Source organism: Geotrypetes seraphini, chromosome 1, assembly GCF_902459505.1.
Source record: "Geotrypetes seraphini chromosome 1, aGeoSer1.1, whole genome shotgun sequence".
NCBI lineage: Eukaryota > Metazoa > Chordata > Amphibia > Gymnophiona > Dermophiidae > Geotrypetes > Geotrypetes seraphini.
The window spans coordinates 94,270,008-94,284,946 of NC_047084.1; positions in this window are offsets into that span (position 1 = coordinate 94,270,008).

Consider the following 14,939-nt stretch of genomic DNA (forward strand, 5'->3'; position numbering starts at 1 on the left):
GTACATTTAGAGGGTATTTCTACAAATTATAATGAAACGAAAGGAAAATTATTTAATGGTTACATTCAGTATTAAAATCATTAATTCAGGGGAAAAACAATAGGAAGGGAGACGAAGACAATTGACCTATTAAATTAAGAATACGAAAAAAATTAATCATTAAAGGCATCTATAAATAGAAAACTTTTAAGTTCAGACTTAAATTTTGCCAGGTTTTTTTCCTGTCTTAGGTACAGTGGAAGGTTGTTCCAAGATTGAGGGGCTGTTATAGAAAAGATTGTATTACGCCTTGTGCTAATAACTTTTAGTGAAGGAATTACTAATAGGTGTTGGTCTTGAGATCTAAGAGATCTAGAGGTAGTGTAAGGTATCAAAAGTCTAAATATAAAGGCTGGAGTTTTATGTTCTAAAGCTTTAAAAATGAGTAAACATTGTTTAAATAATATTCGATGTGCTACTGGAAGCCAGTGTGCTTTCTTAAGTAGGGGTGAAACATGATCAAATTTTTTGGCTTTATAAATTATTTTAATAGCGGCGTTCTGGATTATTTGTAATCGCTTAAGCTCTTTCTGTGGCAAGCCTATATATAATGCATTGCAGTAATCAAGTTTAGAGACTACCAGGGAATGAATTAAGATATTCAATGATTTTGCACATAAAAATTTTGATACCGATCGAATCTGACGAAGTCTATAAAAAGTAGATCTTACCACTTGACTTATGTGATCATGGAAAGACAATTTATTGTCAAAGGTAACTCCTAGAATCTTGATATTATTAGCCATCTTTAAAGAAATGCCTTTAATAGTTATAGGTGAAGAAAGTATTTCACAATCTTTCCAGGGAAAGAACATAAGATTTGATTTCTGAATATTTAAAGCAAGTTTATTGGTTTCCATCCAATAATAAGCAAAATAGACCCACACAGAACACACATGATAATCAGAGAGAGCGCAAGGTTCTGCACTAAGGGTAGCCAGTAATGCGTGGATGTCTGAACAAAGAAAAGTATCAACACATATTTTCTTCGATAACATCCCAGATGCATGGCCCTGCCCCATTCTTCCCTAAGCCTCACCCCCAAAAGCCACATTCTTAAAATTTCTGGCCTCGGGGCCGTGTCTGGGGGCCTCCGAACATGCACAGATGTGTGTGGGAATGAGTGGTGCTTTTTTTTTTTCTTTCTTTTCATTTTTTTGAAAGGTATTCCCCCAACGAAGCCTTATAGGGTGAAGCGGAGGCCCCGTCGGGTTTCACTATGCAGTACCAGCAACACTTTGCGGCGTTTACCTAGAGACGTGCTGTTTGAATTTTGGCGCTGTCTTTCATTGAAACGATATTATTGTGCCCTTTAATGGTGGTAAAAGATGTAAAAATATTACAAAAATATCACAAAAGAACACCATAAAAATATTTAAAACTATATTTAAAGTTATTTAAGATTATTAGTATGATAAAAAGCATTTGGTGTTTGGAACAATGATCACGCCACTGACCTGCAAGTCACTTAATCCCCATTGTCCCAGGTACATTAGATAGAGTGGGAGCCTGCCGGGACAGTTAGGGAATGACGCTTGAGCACCTGAATAATTTGTAATCCACATAGAACTGTAGGATTATGCGGAATGTAAATTATTAAAAATAAATCATCCGTGAATGCTCAGAGGCCCTCCAGACACAGTCAGAGCTTTCCAAAACCCGGACAGTCCTCTAAAAAGAGGACATGTCTAGATTTTCCCAGACATCTGGCAACCCTACAACACACAACTGTGCATGTGCTGTGATACTATTTTGTGTGTAAATATTGAAATCACAAAAATACCTTAAATAAAATTTTGTGATGCTGATAGTTATATAGAATAACTTTATAACACTTGCTCGGCTACAATTTCTTTCATGCTCAGATCTGTGTGCAGAATCATCACCTTTCCCTGTTCTGACTTTTTTTTTTTAAACCCATGGTCTTCATGGAGACCGCGAAAAAATGTCGCGAGTACAGTATAATCTCATTATAATGGATTCGCTTATAACGGAATATCGTTTATAGTGGACAAGGTCTGCTGGTCCCAGCCGTGCGCTTTTACGAACATGCAGAAAATCACTGCAAATAGCAGACTCGGCATATAACGGACTTTCGCATATAACGGACAACCAATTTGGTCCCCAGAGCCGCTTTTAGCTGCAGTTTTGTTCGGCTATAACGGACATGTAGGCTCCGCCTACAAGGTGCGTGGCATGCCGGTAATATAATATCAAAATGCAGCCCAGAAGAAAATGACAGATTATTTTTCTTTCCAGTACAGTACAACATAATGCTTTAGAACAGGAGTGTCCAACCCGAGAAGTATTTTGTGCAGCCCCACTCGAGGTTCGAGGGCGATGCAATGTTTTCCTCTGCCACCCCCGGGTGTATACCGTCTTGCCGGCTCCCTCCTCCATCTTGCTGCAGCGTTTGCTCAAAGCCGCAGGCAACGGATCCTATGTGCCTCTTGCAGCTGACCTGGAAGTGTTTCCTCTGATGTGTTGGGACTTGAGAGGGAGGCACTGCCCACGGCTTTCAGCAAAAAAAAAAAAAAAATGACTAGCAATGAGGGAGCCGGACTGAAGGTAAACACCCGGAGCACAGAAGGGAGGGAGGGAGAAGGGCGTGAGACTTGAGAGGACTTGAGAGGGAGGGAGCACAAACTTAGGAAAAATGATGGAAGGAAGGAGGGAGGGGCATGAACTTAGGACACAGAATGAAGGGAAAGATAGAGGGGAGCATGAGCCATAAGATGGGAAGGGGAGAACATGCTGGGCCAAGGAAGCCTCCTGTACTTTTTTTTTTTTTGGGGGGAAGGTATTAAAAGAAGTGCCAGATTGGGCATGGGGGAGAGATTATGGGACTAGAAACAGAGGACAGAGAGAGAGAGATGGTGGGCAATGGTCTGAAGGGAGAGAAGTTGGACTTGGGGTGGTATGGAGGAAGAGGGAAAAAGATACTTGAAGGGAGAACTGTTGGGAAGATGGACCTGGGGAAGGGAGGCAGACAGACAGGGGGAGAGATGGGGTCAGTTGGGAAGAGAAAAGGAGAGAAGTTGGATCTAGGGATGAGAGGGAGGGAGGAAGGGAGAAATGTTAGGCCTGTGAATGGAAGGCAGAGAGATGCAGCATCTCTCTCTCTTTTTTTTTTTTTCTCCATTTCATTGTTTAGCATCAAGGAGGGAGGGAAGAAGAAAATCAGAAAAGAGAGGGAGCAAAATGTTGGACCATGGAGATAGAGGAGGAGAGATGGAACCAGGAAGGGCAGGAGGGAAGAGAGCTGTGACAAGATGATGCTAGGGGATGGAAAGAAAGGGACAGGGAGTTATAGCCTGACCATTGGAGAGAGGGAGGGGGATTCTGAAAGTGGTGAGCCATGTGGATGAGGTCAAAAGGGAGATGACAAGATGAGTGAGCGAGCAGTGAGTACAGTGGTAGAAATGTGGTAATGGGGAGTAGATAGAAGGGAATAGGAAGCTGGGAAAGGAGTGAGGTGGGAAATGGGAGAGCTAGAGACAGAGATGATGGAGAATCGAGAGGTAGCTGAACATTTAAAAAGAAGAAGGGTGAGAAAGAAGGCAAGTTGTGAGTGGACAGAGGCAGAAAAAAAAAGTTAAGAAAGCTAAAAGGGAAAAATCAATACGTTGGAGACAGGCATAAGAAGGAAATGGAATGAGAGAAGAGGAGAAAAAAATGGACAGCAGACACTGGAAAGAGAATTAGTTGAAGATAGAGAAAAAGCAGAAAGAGAAACTGGGACCAAGATGATGGAAAAACAAAACATCCAGACAACAAGGTAGAAAAAATGGTTTTATTTTGAATTTATTAACTGGAATATGTTAGCTTTGGGATATGTGCATCACAATTATTTTTGTATTCAGTGGCGTAGTCATATACAGCTGATTTGGGGAGGGACTGGAGCCCAAAATTAGTGGATGGGCACCAAAGTTTCTCCCTGCCTGAGTGTAATTTATAAATACTTGAGCTAGTGGGGATTCCCAAGCCCTGCCAACTGAAGACATCTTCCTCCAGTCTGGCAACTCAAAATCTCCAAGCTTTGCAGCCAATGTCAATATCCTCAAGCTGCCCCTGCTTTCATGCATACATGAATGCCGGGGGGAGGGGGGGCAGGGAGGAGGGAAGGCAGCAGCTCTGCAATATTGCTGCCAGCTGTAGAACTTGGGAAGTTGGAGGGGGAGGAGGTAGCTTTCAGTTTTTGAGGCTTGGGGATGCCTACTAGCTACAGCAGGGGAGATATTCATTTTGAGGTAGCCTAAGCTCAAAGTGGGAGGCCCAAAAAAGCAGTAATATTTACCCTGATTAAACGATCCTCCATGTGCGCTGCTGACAGCTGATTCAGCATCCCCGCTCTGATGAGGCCCACCTCTGAAGAGGCTCACCGTAGCTGTAATAGAAGTGAATGGGAGAACGAGCGCACATCCCTGCTCATCAGAGTGGGGATGCGGAAGCCTGTGGCTGCTCCCACTGTCAGCACATAGAGGGATCACTCAGTCAGGGTAAGTATTACTGCTTTTTGGGGTTCCTCTCCACAGTGTCCCTTTAATGAAGGTTTATCATTAGATACGTATATCTTCTATATTAGTGATTGCAAATTTGGGACCTGCTCAACTTTTTTTTTGCTCATAGGCATAGTGTTTGTGCGGCCCCAGGAAAACTTTTTTCGGCCAATGCGGCCCAGGGAAGCCAAAAGGTTGGACACCCCTGCTTTAGAACACCTTTTAGTGTACTGGTTTTGCAATCATTTCGTGCCATACCAGCGCTTTGCTAAGTTTTGTTATTGATGTGACTGATACGCTTGTGCAGTGACTGTTGTTCATCCATCGTACGTTGTTTCAAGTTGACCAAAATAAAGTTTAAAAAAAAAAATGCAACTTTGGATATAACGGACTGTTTTTCCAGGTCCCTAGAAGTCCATTATAACGAGATTATACTGTGCTACGATGGTCACAGCAAAAAAGAAGAAATTGGCATGAAATCCTTACAGATACTACTGATCTAGCCTCCTCTGACCTGGTATTCAAGTTCTTCTGCTGTGCTCACCTTGACGTCTTCTGTATATCAAGCCATGAATAAACTTGAAACTCTACATTGGGGTGGAGTGGCTATTAGCCTCATTACTACAAATTTTAGTGTACAGAGAGCTGGTGCCTTACACAAAGTTTTGTGTAGGGTTAGCTTTCCTGCACTGTGCACTCAGAAAATGATGGGAAGGGAAGGGTGGGAGAGAGGGGGGAGTATATTTGTCTTAGTTTTGTTTTAGGGTACTTACATTTGGGGGTGAGTGAACGGATGGGAAGATATTATCAATTAGAATAGAGTATGGCTTTTTGCGGTGATCTATGTTTTTTGTGTTTTATTGAATAATCATTGGGGGTGGGGGGAAATGGTTGATTAAGAACATGTGTAAGTTGAATGTGCTTTTATTGTATGTTACATTTGTTGTATTGCACTATTTAAGTTTTGAAAATCAATCAAGAATTTGGAGTGGGTGGGGATTGGGGGGATTCTTTGGTTGGGGTGAAAATGTGTTTGATGGTACATTTGATGTTCGCGACCTTGTTGTATGGTCGTGTTGTCTTGTGTATTTACTGATGATGTGCCAATAAAACATGATTTATACTAAAAAAAAAAAAAAAAAAAATGAAGGGCGATGTCCCCTTTTGCTAAGTTGCGGTGGAGGTTTGTACTGCGGCCCGGAGTGTTAAATGCCCTGACGCTGCTACGATGCTCGTAGAATTCGGAGCAGCGTCGGATCATTTAGCGCTCCGGGCCGCCGTAGAAGTCTCTACCACGGCTTAGTAAAAGAGGGCCTATGTGCTACCGCCCGCACCAGTTTTCTGCAAATTCTGTTCTCTTGGAAGCGTTCTTTCCATTTGAATATTCACAGTGAGAGTCGGCAAAGGAAACGGATTTATTTGAATTTATGCATGCATCTGCGTATGCACTTTTTTATAACTCTCTGTGGCCCAGAGTGTCTCGTTTGCAACCCATAAGAAGGTATGGCTATAGGATGGGCATGGGCATTCCAAATATTTAGGAATACCAGGGTTTCACGTCCAAACTATGCACTGAGATTTACACCAGGTATCAGCAGGTACCTGATGCCCCAAAGCTGACCCATAAACCTTCTCTCCGATGTCAGAGTTGACATCAGAGAGAAGTCTTATGGGTCGGCCCCATGTGGCATGTGAATCGCTGCCTGCGCTGTTCCTGCAAGGAGTGCAGATGAAGAAAGAAGGAGCGAGTGCGTGTCGAATAAGAACTGGGTTGGCTTTGGGGGGGGGGGGGGTGCAGGAAGGGAGGGATCCCAGCAGCGGCAGGGGACGGGCAGGAAGGCAGGAACCCAACGATGGTGGTTTCTATGGACAGGCAGCTACTTACATGAAGTGAGGGGGAGGAGGGAAAGAACTCAACAAATGGAAGGGAGGGGGCATCAACATGGGACACAGAAGTGAGGGAAGAATGGGGCACTAATTTGGGACATAGGAGGGAGGGAATAGAAAGGGAAAATTGTTGGGTATGAGTGTGTGAGTGAGCGGGAAAGATGGTGGCACATGGGGAAAGGAAGAAAAGAAAATTGGGCATAGATGCATGGGGAAGAGAAGGATGAGAGGGAGAAATGTTGGATATGGTGGTAGAGAGGGATCAGAGGGACAGATTGAAGGGTATTGCAAGGGGGAGGAATGTTGGACATAGTGATGGAGGGAGAGATGCGGCATTGTGCTGGAGAGGGGTGATAGAAGGAGAAATGGGCATGGGGCTGGTGGGCAGTGGTGAAAAATGCTGCACATGATCCGGGGGATGAGAGAGGGAGAAATGTTGGATGTGACAATAGAGGGGGTGAGAGAGATGCCTGAATCTCTCAAGACAGATGGACAGTGTGTGAGAGAGAGGGAGACTTGTTGCCAATAGGGGTGGAGGAGAGAAGAAGAAAAGTTGGACTCATGGAAGGACAGAGAGAGATGTTGGTTGGGGAAGGGAATGGGGTCCGGAGGAGAGGAAGCGTGCAGCAGGTAAAAAGTGTTGGACTCATGGTGAGAGAGAGAGAGAGATGGATGAGACACAGACCGCAGAAGTCCATACGGCATCAGCTACACTGTCCCACAGCTGGAGTCACCGACAGCGCTAACTCCAACCAGTCCTTAACTGTCTTGCCATATATTGGACCCAGACCATATAAGTCCGTCCAGCATCAGCTTCGCTTCCCTGGGGCTTAGATTTATGCACCACTCCTGTGCATCATAAATGAAGTTATAGTTAGTTGATTTTTGAGTTTTGGGTCAATACTCTTCTCTTTCTATTTAAGGATCTTTTGTATCTATCCTGTGCATTTTTGAACTCCATCACTGTTTTTGCCTCCACCACCTCTAGAGGGAGGGCATTCCAGGCATCCACCACCCTCTCCATGAAAAAGTATTTCCTGACATTATTCCTAAGTCTACCACCCACAACCTCATATTATGTCCTCTATTTATTTATTTTAAAAAACTTAATATACTGCCTGGAGTCACAGTGGTTTCCAAATAAACATACATAGATCAAAAACAAAGACAAATACAAATCATTCTTCAAAATAATATCAACACATATGAAAACAAAACCTACAAATTCTTCAGTGACGTATTAAAAAATATTACAAAAATGCCCAAACAACATTAGGAAAGACAGATCAAAAGTATGCGTCATACAAACAGCTTGGTTTTCAACATCTTAAAGCTGTAATGATCTGCCCATAATCTTAGTTGTTCCAATATGACATTCCAGCAATGGCAAACATTTGGAGTCGAGTTGCCCTATATCTTATGTTATCAGCTGTCGGTGCTACCAATTTCATTTTCCCCTCAGAGCTCAATGCCCTCCCAGATAGATTGAAACCAAAGTGGTACAGTGTAATATACCGCGTTTCCCTGAAAATAAGACAGTGTCTTATATTAATTTTGGGTCCATACAACGCATTTGGGCTTATTTTGGGGGGATGTCTTATTTTTTTCATGTACAACAATCATCTCTCACTTCTTCTCCTCCACCCCAATTCTTCCTCTTTCTTTTCTCCTCCCTCCCCCCCTCATGTGCAGCATCTTTCTTCCCCTCTCACCCATCCCCTTGTGCAGCATCTTGCTATCCCTCCCTCCCATTCCCCTGTGCAGCAGAACCCCACCGACCCTCCCATCATGAGATTGCCATACCTCCGAGGCCTCCTAAAGCATCAGGAGAGGGGGTTGCTGAAACGACAAGTCTGATTTTTTTCAGCAAATCAGGCAGCACCAGTGCCATACAGATCTTAACCAGGGCTTATTTTTGGGATAGGGCTTATTTTCGGGGAAACAGGGTACTATTTGATGTACCAATGTAGTTTCACTACTCTATCTTTACTGCGTCTCTGTCTCTGGAAAAGATTTGTTTGAAGATTAATACCATTCAAACATTTAAACGTCTGTATCATATCTCTTCCGTTCTTTCTTTCCTCTAGGGTATACACATTAGGTATTCAAGCCTCTTCTCGTATGTCTCTCGGCACAATGCCAATATCATTTTCATCACCATCCTCTGGACCACGTCAAGTCTTCGCACTTCCTTAGCAAGATATGGCCTCCAGAACTGAACACAATATTCGAAGCGGGCCTCATCAATGACTTGCACAGGGGCATTAGCACCTCACTTTTTCTGCTGGCAGTTCCTCTCTCTATGCCACCCAGCATCCTTCTGGCCACAGAATGGCCACTGCACGCTTGAAATCCAGGACTTTGTGTTTTGTGTGTCCACAGTCTGCTACCATTAGACACAATTTTTCCATTTCTTTCTTTTTTCTTTTTTTTAAGCAACTTTTATTATTTTTATAAGATAAATGTACAAATATTAAATAAAACAAGAAGCAAATCATATGTACAAAACAATAAATACAAATACAGGTATTAAATAAAACAAGAAATAGATCATATGTACAAGTCATCACGTGTATGTATATATATATATGTATAACTAGTTATATATATATAACTAGTCTTTAAGCCCGTTTTATTAAAGGGTGCTAGAATAGATTTGTGTGTCTGCCTTTCTTTCTTTCTTTCTGTCTCTCTCTTTCTCTCTCCTTGGCCACTGTATGTCTATCTGTCTTTTTTTGCTGTCTCCTTGGCCGCTGTATGTCTGTCTGTCTTTGTTTTGATGTCTATCTCTTTTAATCTGTCTCTGTAGCCCCTGTCTTTTTTTTTTCTGTTTGTCTCTCTCCTTGTCCAAAGTTTTTTTTATTTTTATTTTCTTTAAATCTGTCTCTTTAGACCCCTGTTCTTCTTTGTGGTTTTTTGACTGTCACCTTCTGTCTATCTCTTTGGCTGCTGTCTGTATTTCTTACTTTTGGTCTCTCTGTCTGTGTTTGTTTTGGTGTTTGTCTCTTTGGCTGCTGTATGTGGGGTTTTTTTTTTTGTTCTGTGTCTCCTATTATTAAACAGCATTCCCTCCCCCTCCATTTCCCTCCCCCCCCACTACTTCCCTGTGCAGCAGCAGCGTTTCCCCTACCCCCCCTTTCCCTTCCCGCGGTCTGGCCGGCTCCCTTAGTCCCTTTCTGCCCCCCCTTCCCTTCATGCGGTCCCGACAAACCTGCGACTCCAGCAGCCTGCAGCACTGTACACACGCTGCTTCGAGGCCTTCTACTGCCCTGATTTGCTCTGCCGCGCCTTCATAAAAGGAGCCCATAGTAACAAGTAACATAGTAAATGACGGCAGATAAAGATCCGAATGGTCCATCCAGTCTGCCCAACTGTGCCCTCTCTTTAAATTACTGATTTAATTTAAAATTGGTTTTTCTTATATATTTCTGGGCCAGAAACCCAGAGCTCTGCCCGGTACTATGCTTAGGTTCCATCTACTGGAGTCTCCGTCAAAGCTCACTTCAGCCCATCTAAACCCTTGAAACCCTCCCCAGCCCATCCTCAACTGAATGGTCATATACGGGACCCAGACCGTGCAAGTCTTCCCAGTACCGGCCTTAAATATATACCATTATATTCTGATTCGAGATAATAATAATAATAACAGTATATATACCACATGACCTTGAAGTTCTATGCGGTTTACAATGATTAAAAATGCTACAAATTGAGTAGAACTAACAAATTTTGGATTTTTTTTTTAAATATATCTTTAAAAACTAGTGACTAACAGCTCTAGAGAACAGCTCTAGGAACAGATATGTTTTTAGGTGTCTCCTAAATTCCCCATAAGTATTAGTAAGCATAAGCAATTGTTCCATATCTTTACCCCATAATGCTGCCTGATATGAGAAAAGATGTTGATGTCTTTTAAATTTACTTCCTCTAACCGGTGGAGAAACAAAATTCAAGTGTGAGCTTCTCTTATATCTATTGGCTGAAAAAGAGAAAAGGTCAGTTATGTATTTAGGGGCTAAACCAAATAGTACCTTAAAGCAAAAACATCCTCTGTGTTCAGCCCACGCTTTTTTTTTTTTTTTTAACTCTGTCGCCGTTTTCCTCTCCATCACTTCCTTTGGGAGCACGTTCCAGGCATCAAGGAGAGGAACGACGGTGGTTGTTGCAGAGCGATTGTTTAAGTGGAGTGTTTTTATGACCAACGATGATAAGAGCTCAAAAGGATCAACATTTTTGATCCAGGAGCTGTGTTACTGAGGTCTTTTTCTTCACTGTTTAGGACTGTGAACAATGGGAAGATGAATGCCTCATGAATACTTACCCAGGTCGTGACTCCTAATGTGTGCTTCATTACCACATTTAGGGTTGCAACCCAGCTACAGCCTCAGCACCCTGGGGTTATGGGTTCAAACCCACACTGCTCTTGTGATCCTGGGCAAGTCACTTAATCCCCCCATTGCCCCAGGTCCATTAGGTAGATTGGGAGCCCACTGGGACAGACAGGAAAAAATGCTTGAGTACCTGAATAAATTCATATAAACCGTTCTGAGCTCTCCTGGGAGAACAGTATAGAGAATAAATTGTCATACAGAGCTGGTATTGTGACATCACAATGCCTCATTCCACCAATGCCTAAGAGCCAACCTCATCAGTGATGTCACAATGGCTTCATTGTCCTTTACTTGGCTTACGTCTACTACACTTTGATTTCTAGAGTGGCGCAGTGGATAAAGCTACAGCTTCAGCATCCTGAGGTTGCGGGTTCAAACCTATGCTGCTCCTTGTGACCCTGGGCAAGTCACTTAATCCCCCCCATTTCCCCAGGTACATTAGATAGAGATTGTGATCCTGCCGGGACAGACAGGGAAAAATCCTTCAGTACCTGAATAAACTCATGTAAACCATTCTGAGCTCTCCTGGGAGAACAACATAGAAAATTGAATAAATAAATTTCATTAGTTTTATGACAATAAGAATATTTATTTTGGTAAGCATGAACAATTTATTTTCTGAAAAATTGTACAGGGCAGTGTCTACACACAACTACATGCACTTAAAAATACAAGGCTATTATAATACAATGTAATTTCTACAAAGGGCTCCTTTTACAAAGCCGAGCTAGCGGTTTAACGCAGGCGGTAGTTTTTAGGCCAGCGTGGGGGTTAGCGCGTGATGAAAAGTCACGTGCGTTAACCCCGCTAGCTCGGCTTAATAAAAGGAGCCCTAATTTTAAATCGACTAAGTAATTATGCCTGAAAACAGCATATTTAATATAGTCACACTGTCAGAAAAACAATGCCAAAGTGCAGTATGTAAATTTTTTTTCCATGGCGTTCACTTTGATATGCGATATGGTAATCCTGGCTTAATCTTGCTATTGTTTGCTAGGCTCTATGGGTTTGATTCTACAAATAGCACCTACCAGTGCCAAGGTCAGCAGCACTTAGCTGATTACTATGCAGAACTTAACATTTTTTGATTGGCTTAATTGGCACGATAACTGAAAACATCATTAAAAAGCCAATTAAAACCCCAAAAAAACCCAATTAAGTTATGCTCGGAAATCAGCAAGGCGCGCTTCTGGCACCTACCCTGAGGCACCTACTGGTACCTACACAAAAAGTAGGTATTGTTAAGGGTGGAGTTTGAGTGTAAAAGGCGTTAGGCATTTGTATTTTAGGCCAGGAAAACCCTGGCTTAATATATTGGTACCTAATTCCCCTTTTTACTAAGCCACAGTTGTGGATAAGGAATTGGTTATCGGATAGAAAACAGAGGGTAGGGTTAAATGGTCATTTTTCTCAATGGAGGAGAGTAAACAGTGGAGTGCCACAGGGGTCTGTACTAGGACCGGTGTTATTTAACTTATTTATAAATGATCTGGAAATTGGAATGACAAGTGAGGTGATTAAATTTGAAGATGACACTAAACTATTCAAAGTTATTAAAATGCATGTGGATTGTGAAAAATTGCAGGTGGACCTTAGGAAGTTAGAAGACTGGGCATCCAAATGGCAGATGAAATGCAAAGTGATGCACATTGGGAAGAATAACCTGAATCACAGTTACCGGATGCTAGGATCCAACTTGGGGGTTAGCACCCCAATAATAGGATCTGGGTATCATTGTAGACAATACGATGAAACCTTCCGCCCAATGTATAGCGGCGGCCAAAAAAGCAAACAGGATGCTAGGAATTATTAAAAAAGGGATGGTGAACAAGGCTAAGAATGTTATAATGCCCCTGTATTGCTCCATGGTGCGACCTCATTTGGAGTATTGCATTCATTTCTGGTCTCCTTATCTCAAGAAAGATATAGCGGCACTAGAAAAGGTTCAAAGAAGAGCGACCAAGATGGTAAAGGGGATGGAGCTCCTCTCGTATGAGGAAAGACTAAAATAGTTAGGGCTCTTCAGCTTGGAAAAGAGATGGCTGAGGGGAGATATGATTGAAGTCTACAAAATCCTGAGTGGAGTAGAACGGGTATAAGTGGATCGATTTTTCACTCCATAAAATATTACAAAGACTAGGGGACACTCGATGAAGTTACAGGGAAATATTTTTAAAACCAATTGGAAGAAATTTATTTTCACTCAGAAGTTAAGCTCTGGAACACGTTGCCAAAGGATGTGGTAAGAGCGGATAGCGTAGCTGTTTTTAAGAAAGGTTTGGACAAGTTCCTGGAGGAAAAGTCCATAGTCTGTTATTGAGAAAGTCATGGGGGAAGCCACTGCTTGCCCTGTATTGGTAGCATGGAATGTTGCTGCTGTCTGGGGTCCCGGAATCTTTTGGGATTCCAGAATCTTACTATTCTTTAGGATTCTGAATGGAATGTTGCTACTCTTTTGGGTTTTGGCCAGGTACTAGTGACTTGAATTGGCCATCGTGAGAACGGGCTACTGGGCTTGATGGACCATTGGTCTGACCCAGTAAGGCTATTCTTAAGTTCTTATGTTCTCTGATGCTCATAGAATTCCTATGTGCGTTGGAACCAGGTCGCGCATTTAGTGCCCTGGGTCACGGTAGAAACCTCTACTGCAGCTTAGTAAAAGAGGGCCTAAGTTGTAGATGCCTAAATTTGATTTACGTGCGGTAGGCACCGTTTCCCTAAGTGATCAAGTTGCAAGTCAACGTTTCTATCACAGCATAGATAATGTAATACTATATTTCCATATCCAAGTCTGACACTTTTTTTCCTTTTAATTCACACACTCTGGGATCAAACAAAGTTCTTCTAGAACAATACAGACAAAAAAAAAAACAAGCAAACCAACAACAACCCAGCAGAGCAAACATAAGTCATTTGTCCATGTTTGGGAGACAACTTTTTTAAAATATCTAATTTTTCTTGCAGTGTCCCAACAATCCCAAACAGGAGTCGGGAAGTGAAAGCAAGGCAAAACATGTCCATGGATCAGAAACAGTGTAGGCCGGATCCTGCAATTGGTGCCTAAAAAAGATATGCACCTGTTGCATGCCAACCACACTTTGGGCGCCCATTTACAGAATCGTGCTTAATAGCACCCAACTTATCTTTGCCAGCAATCCTTTTCTTCCCACCCCCCTTTTGTACTTTCCTTTTATGTACTTTTTCTTTAAAAATTGTAGTTCTCCCCTTCTTTCCCATTGTTTCTTGTGGCTTTACAAAGCAGTTACCCAAGTATGTCCTTAATGAATCATGTACATTTAATTTCTTAAAATGTTTAATGTCCTTTTATTTTTTACTCTTTGTACAACGCTTTGTACCTTTGGATAAAAAACATGAATAAACTTGAACTTAAAACTTAGGCGCCTGTCATATAGGCCAGGGTTTTAAAGGCCTACAATGTGGCCGCCTAAGTCCTTTAGAGAATTGCACCAAGCGGCGCCTAAGTCTTTCTCCACCCCTAACCATGCCGACTTTGGTGTTAGGCACCATGCGATAGGTGCTTAATGTAGAAGTCCCTAGTCTGACTTGAATGCCCTTTCGAGACTGCCCCTCCAAGAGTCCAATATTTAAAACAATTTAAGCGAGAAGGAAAAGCAGCAGCTCAGTTAAACTGTGCCGAGCAGGTCTTTTCTTTTTGATTTTATAGCATTATTTATATGTGTGTTCATCGTAGGTCTTGTATGGGCATTAACCTTTTCCTATCGTGTGTCCCGGATGACGGGACATTCCAAAAATGTCGTTGCCATCGTATGTCCCATGGCGTGGGACATACAGTACACGACAGGAACACAAAATATTTGAATTTACAGACTTATGACTTATTTACATTATGTTTACAATAGCCGTAAATGATAACGGTGAATAATACAAAACTTTGCTAAAATAATTACGATTGGAACCAGCGTAATGTAAAATTTATTACGATAGGAAAAGGTTAAACTGCTAACAGGCTAGAGCTTAACAATCTGGTGTGTGAAATGTAAGCTGGAAGACCAGTAAAGAAGAGCACTTATCTTAAGCCTGACGGCTACCCAGCCGTTTCACAGCCAAGTTTCTTCAGGGGCTATATCTCTTCTTTTAATCA